Raw genomic sequence first — 18,739 nt, 5'->3', positions numbered from 1 at the left:
GAGGAAACTAGAGTACCCGAAGGAATGTAGAAAGTCCTCGCAGACAGCGGCAGGATTAAACCAGGGTCACTGGCACGGTAATAGCGTTATTATAACCGCCTGTTGGTGAAAATTGAAATAGCCTGGAAAGCCAAGAGAGCCAATTTCTGTTGGAGGACCTCAGCGAGTCAGGGAAAACTCTATGGAGGGAAATAGACTCAACAATTCCAGTTGAGACCTTTCATCTGGACCAGTGTTTCCAAACTTTTTTAGCTTAAGGCCCTCCTAAACCACCTTCATACTTGCCAAAGTCCCTCTTAGACACAATATACTTTCCAGCACCCCCCCCACCATAGTGTAAAAACATGTCTACTATATGCTAACATGAGAAAAATGATTTTGCTTTAAATTTTTATTTGTCTTTAAATCTACCTGTGCACTATACAGCAGCTTCGATATCAGTGTGATCCTTGAGCTTGATGGTTTTTAGCAAGAGTTGAAATATCTGGTTCAAGTTATGGTAGTAAAAACCTTAAGTGACAATGTTCAAGCAGTTTCTGTTTTTTGTGAGTATATGGTTCACTGCACTGAAGCCTCTTTCATCAAGGTAGGAGGAAGTAGTTTGGCTCTTCTCCAAAGACCAGGAAACTTCGTATGACAGTGTAGCCACATACCACAAAAGCTAACATTCTTGAAAAGCACTTTTGCTTCTTCATCATATTGAATTTCAATAAATTCTTCTCGCAAGCTCCTGTTCTTCCACCTTGCAAATAAATGCGTTAATTACTCAGTCCGGATTTTCCAGAACATTAAAATCCTTGAATTGATTTTCAAAATCCTTCTTCAGTGACTGCAGATGTCAGCAGTACTCTAGCAAATCACGTCTGTGAAAGACAGTAACATACGTTCCATGCAGGGAAATTGTGAGAACATTCTTCTACCAATGTTTTGCTTGTATATTTCCAATTTGCTGATAAAAATAGATGCTGCACTTTTTGCCTGGATTAAATTGAAATTCTCACCCTGCAGTTTCATATTTAGTATGTTCATTTTGTCATACAGATCGGCTAGGTATGCCACATCTCCACATAGTTCAATCTTGTTTCCCCAAGCTCTTGTTGACTTTGAACAAAAATTCAACAACAGTGTCAAAAAGATCAAAGAAACATTCTAAGCAGCAGCCTTTTGACAGCCAATGCACTTCCGTGTGAAGCAAGCAAGCATTCAAATTCTTCACCGTTATCTTGGCATAACTGGGGAAATATTCTGCTCTTTAATGGATAAGCTTTAATTTTGTTGACAACAGCTATTAGAAGTCATGCTTGAAAAAGTTGAGGGTTTTGGTTGTGAGATGTTGATGATAAATTACACAATAGATTGCAAACAGAAATGGAATTTATTTTTCATAAGTGCTACTGAACCAGCATGGTGACCTGTCATATATGATTCCATCTGTTGTACAAGAAATCATGTTCCCAATTGGAATACTTTTATTCTCAATATAAATTTTGAGAAAGTCATAGATTGATTCTCTGTTGATATTTGTTTTAACTTTTTACAAAAGAGAATCTCTTCATAAACTTTTCAATTTTTGACAAACCATACATATTCCATTAGCCTCGTTGTCTCACACAGTTGACTCATCCAGTTGTATCCCAAATTCTGTTTGTCTTTGTAGCTCTGTGGTGCATGGTTGATACTCAATGCCTCCACTCATTTTGTCAATAGGATGATTTTAAAATACTGGTCTCCATTTTGAGAACAGTAGTGAGCATTTCTGATGCAGCAGGCACTATTAATCTCTCACCAAATGTGTGAGAATTTCCACAGATTGCTATCATTTTGGAAATGTTATAAGCAGTAATGAAACCACTATCAAGGTTATTTTTAGCTTTATTGGCAAATGACTCGATGTGCAACGCTTTTAAAATACTTCTCTCATCTTCTGGAATTGAGTAATAACGCAAGTAGCCTTTTCAGGGTGTGTTTTACGGAAGTGTTCCTGCAATCTTGATGGTCTCATGGCTTCAGTAGACAGTACAGTTTTACAAATAAGACACACGGGGCATCGCTGTTCTGACAGGAACGGAATAAAACCACACTCCAGGTCTGTAACGCTGTATTAACGCAATTTCTGCAGTTTCCGGTTCTTAGCAGGATTAGAATTCAAAGCTTCACCGCCTTCAGACTCAAGGAGATCGCTCCATATGTATTTATCTATCATTAACAGGGCTAAATTGAATTTTAAAAATTAACACAGACTGGGAATGCCTATCAGATGCCGACGACGGCAGCGAGTTGACACGGTTGGAACAATAGTAGTGGAATGCAAAGGAATGGCGAGGCGAAGATGAAGACGATCACAACAGCGAAAGTTACATTGACAAAGATTGGAACTTGAATGTTAGTCTGGAGAGGGCTGGTGTTCGGCAAGCTACTTTTAGACTATTCCAGTTCGCGCGATTGACCAATCACGTTAGGGTTTCATAATCCCCAAAGATGGTTCTTAACCGCACACACGAAACTGAGGTCGCTTTGAACACCGCAAGTGGAATCCTCGCGGTCGGCAGGTTCACTGACTTTGGTTCCAGCGCTGGATCGTTGCGTGACCTGTTTTCTCTAGAACTGTGAGAAAGTTGAAAGGGTGTACTTGATTGTTAAAATTGCATGAGTTCGTTCCGTGCTGTGAGTCAAAGGGAACTGTTGGCCACCCTGGTTGCTAATTGATGCATCCCCAATAATGTCTGTTTGGTCGGATGAGATGTCAGAAGCTTTGTCATGGCAGGTGCTCAGGTCTGTGGAGCTACGGTTCTTCCAGTGTCGCACTCTTTTTTTTGGGGGGGGGGGACTGCCTGCTCTACTAACGGTGGGTCAGGTCTCATGCCTCAAATTAGAGTGCCTCTTACCACCCCGCCCCTCCCCGCCAAGAATCATGAAATGCCCCCGGACGACTTCTATTCCCTAACGCACCCCCCTCCTCCGGTTGGGAATCACTGATCTAGACTTAAGGAATAGAGGGGAGATGACTGGGGTGGAGGGATGAATCAAGAGCAGGTGAATCCAGGTGAGGAGAAGTGATAGGGAAATTGAGGAGGGGCGGGTGTGAACAGCAAGAAGCTGCAAGGTGATGAGTGGAGGCAACAGATGATGGACTCTGATGGGAAAGGTAAGTGGAACACAGATCCAGATGATGGAGATGGGTTAGGCGGATGGGAACAGCAGAGGAGGAAACCCATTGGGAGGAATGAAACAGTGATAGGGAGCAGGAGGGGGAGTTTGGATTATGCTGGAGAACCTGGTAAAGCAGAAGGAGAGGGAAAGGAAAAGCAGGGCAGTAGGTTATGGGGAATTGGAGGGTTCAATACTGATGAAGTTGGGTTGTACACTATCCAGACGGAATATTAGGTGTGATCCTCTAGCTTGTGTTTGACCTCATGTTGTTACAATGGGGCATTGGGGGGTGAACCCAAGTGCAGGACACAGACACGGAGGTAACATTAACAGAAGTGTATTTTATTAACAGTTGCCAGGAAGGGAGGAGGGCGAGGATTAGATGCTTACATGGACATAAACGTTGGACAACAAACTGGAGGAGCCAGGACTCGAGATGACAAAACCAAACAACGACAGACAATTCGTACCTTGGCTCGGAGGAGCGGCAAATGGCCTGCAATCCTCAGCTGGACACGAGACGACAAAACCAAACAATGACAGACAATTCGTATCTTGGTACATGAAACGGCAAACGGCTGGCAATCACTTAGCTGAACATGAAGAGACAGAATTCCGGAAGCAACCCCAGGCACTGAAGCCACTTAGAATCCACCATTCTCGGCGGCCTAGAACATGCATTACCTCACTGCCTGAGGAGTCCAGTCTCAGCGGCCCTGGAAAGTGCATTGCCACCCTGGCTGCGGTGTGCCGGCCATCGAGTAGATGTAAGCCGGAGTTTTTATGCTGCCAATTCGGATGAGGATCAGGTGCCGTAATCAAGGAGCCCGGTAGAACACGGGGAAAAGGAAATTAACTGAAATGAGGAGTCAGTGGACCGGACCGTGACACATCCTGGCAGTGGAGGAGTATGGACAGGACACTGTGGGAATGGGGAAATGGAATTAAAATGGTGACCAACCAGGAGCCACTGGATAGCCAGGCATGAATATTACTTCTGAGGGGCAAAAAAAAAGAGAATAAAGTTGATTGGAAGGAAAAGGGAGACAGAGGAGAATAGAAGAACATAGAGAAGGAAGTCTGGGATTACCAAGAGGAGACCAGAAAGAAATTAATGTGGGAAAAATAAAAGAGCAAGAAAACCTGGAATGGATTTTCATGTTTTGGAATGTGCCCTGACCTAGTTTCCTTGCCATAAAGAAGATTTACAAGGATGTTGCCGGGACTTGAGGACCTGAGTTGTAGGGGAAGGCTGGATAGGTTAGGACTTTATTACCTGGGTCCATGGACCCCTTCCCTAATGGTATTGGTCCATGGCATAAAAAAGTTTGGAAAACACTGCCTTTTCTTATACGTTCTAGATATTGATAGGATTTGATAGAGGTATAAAAATTATGAGGGGTATAGATAAGCCAAATGCAAAGCAGGTCTTTTCCACTGAGATTGAGTGAGACAAGAGGTCCTAGGTTAAGGGTGAAAGGTGAAATATTTAAGGGGAATATGAAGGGGAAGCTTCTTTACTCAGAGGGTGATATGAGCGTGGAACGTGCTGCCAGCAAAAGTGGTGGATGTGGGTTCAGTTTCAACATTTATGAGAAGTTTGGAAAGGTGCACGGATGGGAGGGCAATGGAGGGCTATGATTTGGGTGCAAGTCATTGGGAGTAGGCAGATTAATAGCTTGGCACGGACTAGATAGGGTGAAGGGCCTGTTTCTGTGCATGTGGTGTTCCATGACTCTAAGACTCATCCATGTTTTCAATCTCTTCACACCCCAGATCAGCTTTGATCGAGAGATTCACAAAGGGGCAACATATGAGTTGAAACGTGCAGTACATGATTGATGTCATTGGGTGAGGCAGCATCCATGGAAATAAGTAAACAGTTGACGTTTCGGGGCAAGAACCTTCTTCATTCAAGGCCCGAAACACCGACTTATTAATTTCCATAGATGCTGCCTGGCCTGCTGAGCTCCTCCAGCACTTTGTGTGTGTCATTTTGGATTTCCAGCATCTGCAGAATTTCTCGTGTTTATGATTGACATCAGGACCTGATGCGCTGGAACTTAGTGGAACATTTTGGTGCAGTTGTAGGATGAACGTGATGCTGTGGTGTTTACCTCAGTGAGGCAGTTCAGGTGCAACCAATTACTATAGAGTGACAGACCACAGAAAACAGGCCCCTTAACTCAACTTGTCCACACAGATCAACTTGCCCACCTGAGCTAGTTCCATAGCCTATGTCTGGCCCACAACTTTCCTGTCCATGTACTGGCCCATAGGTCTTTTACATTCCTGTATGCTTTGCATAGGAATGTCTGAAACTTCCAACGCCATTCAGCCATGGAATCTTCAGCTAGATTTCCGGTACTGTTAAAAGCAGGTGGAATGGATTTAAGGTTTGACTATAGCAATAATATCAGCTCCAGTGAGATTTTGGATCTCTGATATCCACATTTCCATTGCTCTGTTTTTGCCCTCGAAGTCATGCTACACTGAATGAAAGATGTTGCCAGTCCCTAAGCTACCTGTATGTTTTCAAACTTCTTGAAGATAGAGAGCCCAAGCAGATGGGCCATAATTCCCAGATGGATAAAAGCCTATTCCATGTACTAGTGTGAACAAAATGACACAGTTGGAACTGGCCATGCTTTCTCATTGACCTTGATTGGCAGTGCAACACTTCAGCTATCATCACACTGAAAAACGCATGCATTCTCCCTTTTTCTGGTCTTTATTCTGGTTGGTATATCAAACGGCAGAACTGTTTATGAAATTGATATCCAAGAAAATGCAGTGATATACCTTAGTGTTTTTAATTTTTACTACCCATGATACCACTGGTGTTTAGGGTAGCAATGAGGGTCCTCCATCTCTGGTGGTGTTCAGGGCTTCCGTCATCATGTCAGTAGCTTCCTCTTGGCTTTCACTGCTGTCGGTCACACAAGTTCTGGGTGGAGACTCAGGAATGCCATCCCACACATGTAGAAGGATTCTTCATTGTTGTTTCCACAACAGTTTTGTTTTACCAATCAGGGGTGTTAGCCCTGAGCTGAACCCTCGAACCTTGAGGACCGGAGGACCTCTTCTAGTCTGTCCTTTACCCTTTGACCTGTTTGGCAGGGGTGATCCTACCAAGGGTCAAAGCATAAAGCCCTGACTTCAGCCAACATAGCTCTCTGGGTCATTGAGACACACAAGCCTCCAAGCCCAACAGCAAGGTGGTGGTCCTCTTGGAGGACACCTTAGTAAGTGAATGAAAATAGATTTGAGAAATGAGTTTGTAGAAAATCAGAACAACCTGCTAAATTATAACTGGAAATATGCTCCCTAAGACTATTTTTACAATTATTTCTGAGTTGCTGGATATTACCACACAAGGGCATTATAAATGCTTGATTTGAATGCTGAAGCTAAATTAATGCATTAATATTTTATGATTAATTCCTGACTGTCATTTGGTTGCAAATGGCAAGAGAAGATTTGGGGAATAATTTATCTGGGGCCAGATTTGAAAACTTATCTTTAATTGTTAATAATTATTATCCTGGCTACATTTCAATATTTTGCTGATAACACCACTTATAATTGTCTGACACGTGCACCATTCTTATTTTTTTCCTATATTTGGTTAAGGTAATACATTTGTTGGTTGGTTTCACTAATCCTGCCCTACAACAGTCATTTTAAAGAAAACCTATTAGTCAAATGTAATTCTTCTGTTTGCTTTGAAAAAGTCTTGGAAGCTCAATTCCTCCTTATATTAATAGCATTTTCTTTTTCTCTCTTGCCTAGCTGATAAAATTCTTGGCTTCCTTCAAATGTAGAATGTCTGGTTTATGTTCCTTTCAAGAAAAATAAGGGCCAGTTTCTGAAAAATTCCCATTTAAGGATATTGGGCGCTAGGCCTCAGACCCATGAAGCTATCACCTTTGGGGAAAATCCAGTCAATTTGCCGGTGAAAAGATTCCAACTGAGAACACGGGAGATGCGGCTGATGTGGGAAATCCAGAGTAACACATACAAGATGCTGGAGGAACTCAGCGGGTTAGGCAGCGTCAATGGAAAGGAATAAAGACTTGACGTTTTGGGCTAAGACTCTCCTTCATCAGGAACTAGAAAGGAAGAGGGAAGATGAGTGAATAAGAAAGTGGGAGGAGGGGAAGGAGTGCAAGTAGCAGGTAAGGCGGGATGGTAGGTAGGTGAGGGGAGGGGAGTGAAGTAAGAATCTGGGAGTGATAAAGGGCTGAAGAAGAAGGAATCTGATAGGAGTGTAGAGTGGACCACGGGAGGAAGAGAAGGAGGAGGGACACTGGAGGGAGAAGGGAAGCAGGTGAAGAAAAGAGAAGAGGTAAGACGGGGGAGAAACTGGGATACGGATGAACAGTGAACTCATGACAATGTTGGGAAGATAATTTTTTCCTAGCTGGAATGCTTTGGCCAGTTCCACAAAGAAAAAAATGATATCAGAATAGAGAATTACTACCTATCTGGGAAGATGGAAGAGGATGGAGCTCTTTGTACTAGACTTTGGAAGACTGAGACAATGGGCAGATGGGTGAGATGTTTCCATGGGACTGGGACTGGAATAGAACCTACAAATATAAGCAGTTCACCAATCAGTGCAAAGCATCATTTAAAATTAACATGTTCATCCAGTGAGTGGATGAAACTTGAAGCAGTCATAGTGCTTTTTTTTATGCTTTCAGCGTAAAAGTTGCTAAGCATTTGACGGAGGAACTTGGCACGTCAGGCAGCACCAATAGAGGGGAAGAAGTAATCGATGTTTCGAGCCAAAATGTCAACTGTTTACTCCTCTCCATAGATGCTGCCTGATTTACTGAGTACCTGCAGCATTTTGTGTGTGCTGCTTTGGATTTCCAGCATTTGGAGAATCTCTTGTGTTTATAAGCACTTGAAGGACTGTAGAATTAAAGGATGTGCTGGTAGGATTAAATATATAAGAGTTTGAGGAAGCTTGCGGAGATCTTAAATGCTAACAGTTATTTGATGTTTTTGTGCTCTGAATATTTTTGTCCCGTGTGTAAGTGGAAGCAAAATCTAAGAGGAGAGTCTTCTACCTGAAGGCTGGGTCTTCGGAATTTGACCGAGAAGAAGCTCAGGACAGAAGAGTACAGCTGAGACACCACTGTCAGCTAAGAGTTGGGCAAATCTTGCCAGCTTTGGTGCACTCGTAGTGCTGCCTCTTGCAAATTTCCAAGCAGCAGTTCAGCTCAGTGTCTGATTGTGTTTGATAGCACTTCAGTGAAGTGACTTACTTTACCATGAACAAAAATATTGTTGCAGTATTCATGTCAGTGTCAAAAGTGGCTGCATATATATGAAAGGTAAAGTAAATTTATTTTCAAAGCATGCATCTGTCACCATATACTACCTTGAGATTCATTTACTTGTGGGAAATAAAGGAATACAATAGAATTTATGGAAAACTATATATTAACAAAGACTGACATACAAACAATGTGTAAAAGACAAATGTGGAAATTTAAAAAATAAATAATACTGAGAACATGAGTTGTAAAGTGTCCTTGAAAGTGAGTTTGTGGGCTGTGGAATCAGTTCAGTGTTGAGGTGAGTGAGGTTATCCACACCGGTTTAGGAAACCTATAGTTGTAGAGTAATAATTTCTCCTGAATCTGGTAGTGTGGGGTCTTAGGCTCTTGTATCTCCTGCCTGAGAGTAGTCATGGGAAGAGAGCATGACCTGGATGGTGGGGGTCCATGACAATGGATACTGCTTTCTTGTGGCAGTGCTCCTTGTAGATAAACTCAATGCTGGGGTGAACTTTATCTGTGATGAACTTTATCTGTTGAATTTTCTACTCCTGGGCTTTGGTGTTTCCTTACCTAGCAGGGATGCAATCAGTTCGGATACTCTCCACTGAGGTAGCCAAGTCATCGTCTGCTGAAACCTAGTTACCATAATTAACAATATCCAGTTTCAGTTTAATCTCTGATGATCGAAGTATTAAGTAACTTTTTGCTTGTTTAATATCTGGGTACTTTAAGGCTCAATGAGTCAGAACAGGAAATTATCTCTCTTTAGAGATTAGTCATTTGCTGAAACAATGGATGTATAAGACTGATGTTACTGTTTGTAGCCCCTATGACAAATAATTACGGAGGCCATTTTGAGATAAATGTTGGTTTAAAACAATATTTTTGTTATTCTGAAGGAAAAGCATTCTGGTGACATACCTACTTCTGGCAACATCGATTCCTCTAACTTCCAGTAATTTCTACCCCTCCCTCCTTTTTTTTCCATTCCCCATTCTGTTTCCCTTCTCATAAGATCACAAGATAAAGGTGCAGAAGTAGGCCATTCAGCCCATCAAGCCTGCTCCGCCACTCCACCATGAGCTAAACTATTCTCACATCTAGTTCCAATTTCCGGCTTTTTCCCCATATCTCTTGATACCCGGACTAATTAGATACCTATCAATCTCCTCCTTAAACACCCTCAATGATCCGGCCTCCACAGCTGTATGTGGCAACGAATTCCATAAATCCATGACCCTCTGGCTAAAAAAATTTCTCCTCATCTCTGTTTTAAATGGGTACCCTCTAATTCTAAGACTGTGGTCTCTTGTCCTGGACTCACCCACCAAGGGAAACAGTCTTTCCACATCTACCCTGTCCAACCTTTTCAACATTTGAAATGTTTCTCTGAGATCCCCTCTCATTCTTCTATACTCTAATGAATACAGTCCAAGAGCCGACAAACGCTCCTCATATGTTACATAGAAACATAGAAAATAGGTGCAGGAGTAGGTCATTCGGCCCTTCAAGCCTGCACCGCTATTTATTATGATCATGGCTGATCATCCAACTCAGAACCCCGCCCCAGCCTTCCCTCCATACCCCCTGATCCCCGTAGCCACAAGGGCCATATCTAACTCCCTCTTAAATATAGCCAATGAACTGGCCTCAACTGTTTCCTGTGGCAGAGAATTCCACAGATTCACCACTCTCTGTGTGAAGAGGTTTTTCCTAATCTCGGTCCTAAAAGGCTTCCCCTTTATCCTCAAACTGTGACCCCTTGTTCTGGACTTCCCCAACATCAGGAACAATCTTCCTGCATCTAGCCTGTCCAATCCCTTTAGGATTTTATACGTTTCAATCAGATCCCCCCTCAATCTTCTAAATTCCAACGAGTACAAGCCCAGTTCATCCAGTCTTTCTTCATATGAAAGTCCTGCCATCCCAGGAATCAATCTGGTGAACCTTCTTTGTACTCCCTCTAAGGCAAGGATGTCTTTCCTCAGATTAGGGGACCAAAACTGCACACAATACTCCAGGTGTGGTCTCACCAAGGCCTTGTACAACTGCAGTAGTACCTCCCTGCTCCTGTACTCGAATCCTCTCGCTATAAATGCCAGCATACCATTCGCCTTTTTCACTGCCTGCTGTACCTGCATGCCCACTTTCAATGACTGGTGTATAATGACACCCAGGTCTCGTTGCACCTCCCCTTTTCCTAATCGGCCACCATTCAGATAATAATCTGTTTTCCTATTTTTGCCACCAAAGTGGATAACTTCACATTTATCCACATTAAATTGCATCTGCCATGAATTTGCCCACTCACCCAACCTATCCAAGTCACTCTGCATCCTCTTAGCATCCTCCTCAAAGCTAACACTGCCACCCAGCTTCGTGTCATCCGCAAACTTGGAGATGCTGCATTTAATTCCCTCATCCAAGTCATTAATATATATTGTAAACAACTGGGGTCCCAGCACTGAGCCTTGCGGTACCCCACTAGTCACCGCCTGCCATTCTGAAAAGGTCTCGTTTTTTCCCACTCTTTGCTTCCTGTCTGCTAACCAATTCTCCATCCACATCAATACCTTACCCTCAATACCGTGTGCTTTAAGTTTGCACACTAATCTCCTGTGTGGGACCTTGTCAAAAGCCTTTTGAAAATCCAAATATACCACATCCACTGGTTCTCCCCTATCCACTCTACTAGTTACATCCTCAAAAAATTCTATGAGATTCGTCAGACATGATTTTCCTTTCACAAATCCATGCTGACTTTGTCCGATCATTTCACCGCTTTCCAAATGTGCTGTTATCACATCTTTGATAACTGACTCCAGCAGTTTCCCCACCACTGACGTTAGGCTAACTGGTCTATAATTCCCCGGTTTCTCTCTCCCTCCTTTTTTAAAAAGTGGGGTTACATTAGCCACCCTCCAATCCTCAGGAACCAGTCCAGAATCTAACGAGTTTTGAAAAATTATCACTAATGCATCCACTATTTCTTGGGCTACTTCCTTAAGCACTCTAGGATGCAGACCATCTGGCCCTGGGGATTTATCTGCCTTCAATCCCTTCAATTTACCTAACACCACTTCCCTACTAACATGTATTTCGCTCAGTTCCTCCATCTCACTGGACCCTCTGTCCCCTACTATTTCTGGAAGATTATTTATGTCCTCCTTAGTGAAGACAGAACCAAGGTAATTATTCAATTGGTCTGCCATGTCCTTGCTCCCCATAATCAACTCACCTGTTTCTGTCTGTAGGGGACCTACATTTGTCTTTACCAGTCTTTTCCTTCTAACATATCTATAAAAGCTTTTACAGTCAGTTTTTATGTTCCCTGCCAGTTTTCTCTCATAATCTTTTTTCCCCTTCCTAATTAAGCCCTTTGTCCTCCTCTGCTGAACTCTGAATTTCTCCCAGTCCTCAGGTGAGCCACTTTCTCTGGCTAATTTGTATGCTTCTTCTTTGGAATTGATACTATCCCTAATTTCTCTTGTCAGCCACGGGTGCACTACCTTCCTTGATTTATTCTTTTGCCAAACTGGGATGAACAATTGTTGTAGTTCATCCATGCAACCTTTAAATGCTTACCATTGCATATCCACCGTCAATCCTTTAAGTGTCATTTGCCAGTCTATCTTAGCTAATTCATGTCTCATACCTTCAAAGTTACCCCTCTTTAAGTTCAGAACCTTTGTTTTTGAATTAACTATGTCACTCTCCATCTTAATGAAGAATTCCACCATATTATAGTCACTCTTACCCAAGGGGCCTCTCACGACAAGATTGCTAATTAACCCTTCCTCATTGCTCAAAACCCAGTCCAGAATAGCCTGCTCTCTAGTTGGTTCCTCGACATGTTGGTTCAAAAAACCAGCCCGCATACATTCCAAGAAATCCTCTTCCTCAGCACCTTTACCAATTTGGTTCACCCAATCTACATGTAGATTGAAGTCAACCATTATAACTGCTGTTCCTTTATTGCACACATTTCTAATTTCCTGTCTAATACCATCTCCAACCTCACTACTACTGTTAGGTGGCCTGTACACAACTCCCACCAGCGTCTTCTGCCCCTTAGTGTTACGTAGCTCTACCCATATCGATTCCACATCTTCCCGGCTTATGTCCTTCCTTTCTATTGCGTTAATCTCTTCTTTAACCATCACCTAATCTGATGTTAGCCCCTGCATTCCAGGAATCATCCTCGTAAATCTTCTCTGATCTCTCTCCAACATCAGAACATCCCATCTAAGATAGGGGGCCCAAAACTGCACACAGTATTCCAAATAAGGTCTCACCAGTGCCCCATAGAGCCTCATCAACACCCCCTTACTCTTATACACTATTCCTCTTGAAATGAATGCCAACATAGCATTCGCTTTCCTTACTGCTGATCCAACCTGGTGGTTAACCTTTAGGGTATCCTGTACGAGGACCCCCAAGTCCCTTTGCACTTCCGATTTTTGAATTTTCTCCCCATCTGAATAATAATCTGCCCGATTATTTCTTCTTCCAAAATGTACAACCGTACATTCTCAACATTGTATTTCATCTGCCATTTCTTTGCCCACTCTCCTAAACTGACCAAGTCTCTCTGCAACCTTTCCGTTTCTTCAACACTTCCTGCTCCTCCACCTATCTTGGTGTCATTCGCAAATTTAGCCACAAAACCATTTAATCCATAATCTAGATTACTGATATACATTGTGAAAAGAAGCAGTCCCAACCCCGACCCCTGCGGAACACTGCTAGTAACTGGCAACCAATCAGAATAGGATCCCTTTATTCCCAACCTTTGCTTTCAGCCTATCAGCCAATGCTCCACCTATTCCAATATCTTTCCTGTAATTCCCTCATCTTATTAAGCAGCCTCTTATGCGGCACCTCATCGAAGGCCTTTTGAAAATCCAAATACTGTACAGAACATCCGCAGCTTCTCCCTTATCAATCTTATTTGAGATTACCTCAAAAAATTCCAATAGGTTGGTGAGGCAGGATCTTCCCTTCATGAAATCATGCTGGTTTGGGCCTATCTTGTCATGCATCTCGAAGTATTTCATAACCTCGTCCTTGAGGATCGACTCTGATAACTTTCCAACTACTGATGTCAGACTAGTAGGTCTGTAATTTTCTTTTTGCTGCCTCCTTCCTTTTTTAAACAGCGGAACTACATTTGTGACCCTCCAGTCCTCCGGAACCATGCCAGAGTCTATTGATTCCTGGAAGATCATTTCCAATGCCTCCACAATCTCCAAAGCCACCTCCTTCAGAACCCGTGGGTGCACCTCATCCAGTCCAGGAGACTCATCTATTCTTAATACATTTAGCTTCCCAAGCACTTTCTCTCTAGTAATTTTGACTGTACCTAATTCTATTCCCTGAGACCTCTGGCTGTCAGGTATGTTGCTAATGTCTTCCACTGTGAAGACTGATGCAAAATACTCATTTAGTTCCTCTGCCATCTCTTTGTTACCCATTATAATTTCTCCAGCATCATTTTCAATCAGTCCTATATCTACCCGTGTCAATCTTTCACTCTTCATTTATTTAAAAAAAACTTAGTGTCCTTTTTAATGTTAATTGCCAACTTCCTTTCGTAATTCATCTTTTCTTTCCTAATGACTTTCTTAGTTTCCTTCTGTAAGTTTTTAAAAGTCGTCCAGTCCCCAGTTTTCCTACTAATTTTTGCTTCCTTGTACACCATCTCTTTTGCTTTTATTTTAGCCTTATCCTCTCTCGTTAGCCATATTTGTGCCATTTTTCCATTCATTCTCAACCCTTCTCTTTAACTCACCTACCCATCAGTTGCCACTAGTGCCACTCCTCCTTCCCTTTCTTCCATCATCCACTGTCCTCTCCTATCAGATTCCTTCTTTACTCCTTTGCCACTTCCACCTATCATCTCACAGCTTTTTCCTTCATCCCACCAATCCCCTCACCTGGCTTCATTTATCACCTGCTAGTTTGTACTCCATCTCCACCTCCTACCCTCTTATTCTGGCTTCTTCTCCCTTCTTTTCAGGTCCTGATGAAGGATCTCGGCTGGAAACATCAACTTATTCTCCTCCATCGATGCTGCCCAACCTGCTGAGTACCTCCAGTGTGTGTTGCTCAAAGCATTCCGTATGAAGTGCTCCTTTTAAGATAATGCATATTTTGCAACTGTTAATTCTCACAGATGGAGTTTATTAGAAAAAAAAAGCTAATTAAAGCTGTAAAATTATACAATGCTGGGAATTCTTAATAGATCAGGCAGAATCTCAGGAAAAATAGTTCTAATGTTTCAGATAAAACATTTCATTGCTAATAATAATTTTTATGAGATACTGATATCTGGGAATTGGATTAAAGTTACATGGAGTAAAAACATAAGTTTAAGCATAAGAGATGTTGCAGATGCTGGAAATCCAAAGTAACACACACACACACACACACACACACACACACACACAAAATGCTGAAGGAATTCAGCAGGTCAGGTTGCTTCTACGGAGGGGAATAAACAGTTGACGTTTCAGACTGAGACCCTTCATCAGGACTGAAAAGGAAGGGGGGAGAAGCCAGATTAGGAAAGTGAAGGGAGGGGAAGGAGTACAAGATAAAAAGTGATAGGTGAAGCCAGGTGAAGAGGAAGGTAGGTGGGTGGGGGAGGGGGATGAAGTGAGAAGCTAGGACGTGATAGGTGGAAGAGGCAAAGGGCTGAAGAAGGAACCTGATAGGAGAGTGGACCATGGGAAAAAGGGAAGCCCACCTTTCTCCTCACCTGGTCTCACCTACCACTTGTCAGGTGGATCTTCCTCTCCCACTACCTTCTTATGCTGGCTTATCCCCACTTCCTTTCCTGCCCTGGTGAAGGCTCTCGATCCAAAACTTTGCTTATTCTATGAAGTGCTGGATAACAACCATTTTCAACAAGAAAGAGTCTAGTCTAACACTCAGAAGTAGAGAGAGATGTACAGCAGATTAATGACAATCAGGTTTGTTATCACTGACTTATATGATGTGAAGTTTGCGGCTTTGCAGCAGCAGACCAGTGCAAAGATATAAAGTTACTATAAATTACAAATATATAAATATTAATTGGCCAGATGTTGCTCATTATTGCAGTATTTCTCATTCCTTCAATAACAAAATAACAAAACTGCTGGAGGCAGTCTGCCAGTCCAGATGACGGGTCTCAGTCTGCAATGCCAACTGTTCATTTGCCTCCACAGATGCTTGCTACCTGACCTTCCTCTGGCACTTTGTTTATTGTTTCTGTTTGGTACATTGTTTTTTTTTATTGCCCTACCAAATATTGCGAGGCCTAGATACAGTGGGTGTGAAGAGGATGTTTCCGATAGTGGGAGAGCCTAGGGCCAGAGGGCCCAGCCTCAGAATACAAGTATATCTCTTTAGAACGGAGATGAGGTGCCATTTCTGTAGCCGGAGGGCGGGTTGAGATGCTTATGGAAGCCAAGTTCTTGATTAGTAAGGGTGAGAAGGCAGGAAAAATGGGGCTAAGAGGGAAAATAAATCAGCCATGATTGAACAGAGGAGCAGATTGGATGGGCCAAATGCCACGATTCTCTTCCTATGTCTTACCGTCTAATGGTCTTGTCACTAGTACAGTGGGAAATCTTTGTTTTGCACGCCATCCATACAGGTCATTTCATTACAACAAAGCACTGACGTTGTACAGGAGAAAACAATAATAGAGTGCGGAATAAAGTGTTACAGAGAGTGGAGTGCGGGCAAGCAAACAACTCCAGCATCCAGTCTCTCGCAATCCGTTTCTCGTTCCTTTGTATCTAGAGAGAAGGTTTAAAAATACAGTTTGTCCTACGAGAAACCGGGGAGGGAGATGGGAAATCCACTGCATTGGGTGACCTCTCCAAGATGGTCCAATCTGGGAGTATATTTTCTAAATAGGTCAATAACCCAAACGCTTGCCCAAGATTTTCTGCAGTTTGTATCGTTCCGTGCACAGTTGAAAAGCCCCCTTCTATTCCGCAACAGGACACACCAATCCAGAAATAATCGCGTTGTTGCTGTCTGACTAGGAGCTGGTACAGCACAGACACCCAATGCGTCCTCCACCCTAACGCCGATTGCCCGAGATACCCAGCAAGCCCGCCTCAGCTCGGCTGACTCCCACCTCCGGTGCACATGGGCGCCGGGAGGGGCGGGGCCGGGGTCACATGACGCAGAGGTTCCTCACCCACCGTCTCCCACTCAGTGCAGCGAAGGTGGTGTTCGTCGTTCCCCTCCCCCCTCCTTCCTGATTAACTCTTAAGCGCGGAGATCTGGCTGAACGCTCCGTAGACCCGGAAGGAGGAGAGACCCGTCCTTTTTCCTGGAGAATAGACTGTAGCACCGTGTAGATGCGAAGCTAAAGCAGCCAGATGTGTCATTCTAGCCGGGGGGAGTGGTGTTCCGCGCTGCAGCGAGGCAATGGTTGTGGTCTGCATGAAGAGGGATGCTAGCCGGTGCGCCCTGCGGGCAGTAGCTGAAGAAGACACTAGCCACCGCTAACCAGCACCCCCAGTCCCACTTGGATTGAATGGTGACTCCTCATTCCCTGAAGGAAAAGGTGAAAAATGTGAAACATGCAACGTGACTTCTGCGACCAAGGGAATATCTCTTTTTTAGAATTAAGGCCAGGAAAGACCCGGATTGTCTGCCTCTTCGGGATGAACAGCTCCGGTTTTATTTTAAAGTGCTGGGAATCTTTGGGCGTTTGCCTCATGTAAAACGGTACACATGCTGTGGACTCAAACGCTCTCATTGCTAGCCGATGTCTCCTAATGTAAGTTATTAATATTAAACGTGCTCTGTCGTGGAAGGGAGGGGGTGGAGAGGAGTGGGGGCTACTACAGAAAAGCGCCCAGCTTCTTCATTCAGCACCGAGTCATTTACTTGCGTATCAGACCTGTATATTACCGAGGCCCAAGCACAAACGAGAGAAAACCTGCAGATGCTGGAAATCGAAGCAACACGCACAAAATGCTGAGTTCCTGTGGCTTTTTGTGTGAATTGCCGATGCCCCTAACGTTGCACAACAGTCGGCATTTCGTCCTCTCTCGCTGGGCTAAGGAAAACGAGACACGACGGGTTTTGTTTGGAGGCTGGTGCTTTTTTTTTGGAAGGGTCGGAGCGATCTATGTCTTGTCAGTTCAGTGGGTATTAACAGAAAGTTATCATTAATCTCTGCCATCCCGACTAATGCCAGTTTCTAATCGGAGTCGAACCGCCTGTTGACTTTACCTGACTGGGTTTCTGCAGCAGACAGTAGAGACGGCTCTGAGGGTGGGGTTAAATCTGCCTCTCTCTTTGTACACGCGGCTGCATAGAGAGTATGCATTTGTATGGGGCGACTCGTGCCAAGTATATGTAGCGGAATTAAAAGGTGTCTGGGTGGGTTAAGGTTAAGGTTAAGATTAAGGTTGCGAAGATGTAATGAATTAAGGTATAAATAACACAATAGAAAAATTGCGGTTCGAGACAGCCTGTAGCTCCCCGTTATCGCATGTGGCTTGAGAAGGTGTCACTTGGAAAATGTTTTGTTAGCAAGATTGGAAATGGGAATAATTCTGTTCTTAAGATGGGAAGGGGAGAGGCCCGAGCGTCTCATCGGCCTGTCAATGCCACACGCCGGTATTTGACGTTATAGTGTGAGGGAACTCCCGGTGTGTTGTTTGGGGCCGGATGGCGGTAACACGTCGCTCAAACAGCGGTGAATCAGCTACGCAACTCTGCTTCAGTTCGTCTTAACATTTTCTGATGCAGCAGGATGTTGGTCTGGATGGACAAACGCAGGAAACACCTGACCAAGACTTCATAAACAATTTACTTGGTGGAAATGGGTCGAATGTGGCATCATTATGTAGCTTTGTGTGAGACCGAATTTAAAGCCGGGGGTTTCCAGATTCCTTGCTGATTGCTGATTAATTAAGGAAAATTTGCGAGGTAGTGCGTCACGACTTGCAGCATTGCACCTCCCCTAGTTCATAACATTTCCCTGGAGTTTGTGTTTCAATCTAATGCACGCACTGGTGGGTCAGACAGCATATGTGGAGAAAGAAAGACAAGGTTTCTGCTGGTAGCCCACTAACTACATCCAGTACAGAGTCATGGCAAAGTACAGCGCAGAAACTGGCCCTTTGGCCCATCTAGGCTGTGCCAAGCCATGTAAACTGCCTACTCGCATCGACCTGCTACCGGACTATAGCCCTCCATTCCCCGACCGTCCGTGTACCGATCTAATCACAAACAAGAGAAAATCTGCAGATGCTGGAAATCCAAGCAACACACACACA

At 43.6% G+C, this 18,739-nt stretch overlaps 1 protein-coding gene across 4 annotated transcripts in view; it reads left to right on the top strand.

The window, feature by feature from the left end:
* The first annotated feature begins 1,981 nt into the window (after positions 1–1,981).
* Positions 1,982–18,739, top strand: part of lrrc8c (leucine rich repeat containing 8 VRAC subunit C) — a 96,698-nt gene continuing 79,940 nt past the window's right edge. For 3 of the 4 annotated variants that reach the window (XM_063064684.1, XM_063064686.1, XM_063064683.1), the window contains exon 1: positions 16,598–17,229. The gene's annotated coding sequence lies outside the window, so the exon portion shown is untranslated. Of the gene's footprint in view, positions 2,087–16,597; positions 17,230–18,739 lie in introns of those variants that run through there. The other variant, XM_063064685.1, reaches the window with a different exon arrangement.

This window comes from Mobula hypostoma, chromosome 12 (genome assembly GCF_963921235.1).
Source record: "Mobula hypostoma chromosome 12, sMobHyp1.1, whole genome shotgun sequence".
Taxonomy (NCBI): Eukaryota; Metazoa; Chordata; class Chondrichthyes; order Myliobatiformes; family Myliobatidae; genus Mobula; species Mobula hypostoma.
Note: the sequence above shows the minus strand (reverse complement) of the source record. Positions and strands in the feature narration are given on the sequence as shown.